The sequence below is a fragment of the Corvus brachyrhynchos genome, unplaced genomic scaffold, assembly GCF_000691975.1.
Source record: "Corvus brachyrhynchos isolate BGI_N302 unplaced genomic scaffold, ASM69197v1 scaffold366, whole genome shotgun sequence".
NCBI lineage: Eukaryota > Metazoa > Chordata > Aves > Passeriformes > Corvidae > Corvus > Corvus brachyrhynchos.
The window spans coordinates 67006-67353 of NW_008238645.1; the positions used below are offsets into that span (position 1 = coordinate 67006).

The 348-nt window shown below is 46.0% G+C and overlaps 1 gene segment (V, D, J or C); it reads right to left on the minus strand.

The window, feature by feature from the left end:
• Positions 1-348, minus strand: part of LOC103617937 — a 6851-nt gene that overhangs the window by 4004 nt on the left and 2499 nt on the right.

Consider the following 348-nt stretch of genomic DNA (forward strand, 5'->3'; position numbering starts at 1 on the left):
AAAGGGCCATCGATGTTGACCCAGTGGTCAACGGGAAGAGTCTCCGTGGTGGTTTTGGGTGGTTTCCACCATCAGCACTGACCCAACGGTCAACTGGAAGACCCTCGATGACCATTTAATGGCCATCAATGTTGACCCAGTGGTCAACTGGAAGACCCTTCTTGATGGTTTTAGTAGGAAAAAATGGATTTTTGGGAATCGTGGTGTGCTAAACCTTAAAAATTGGGGTTTTTTAGGGAAAATTGGGATTCTTTTAGGGAAAGCGGCATTTATGGGGATTTATGAGAATTTTGGGCTCATGAACCCCGAGAATTTGGGATTATTCCAGGAAAACCCAGGAGCCAGCAG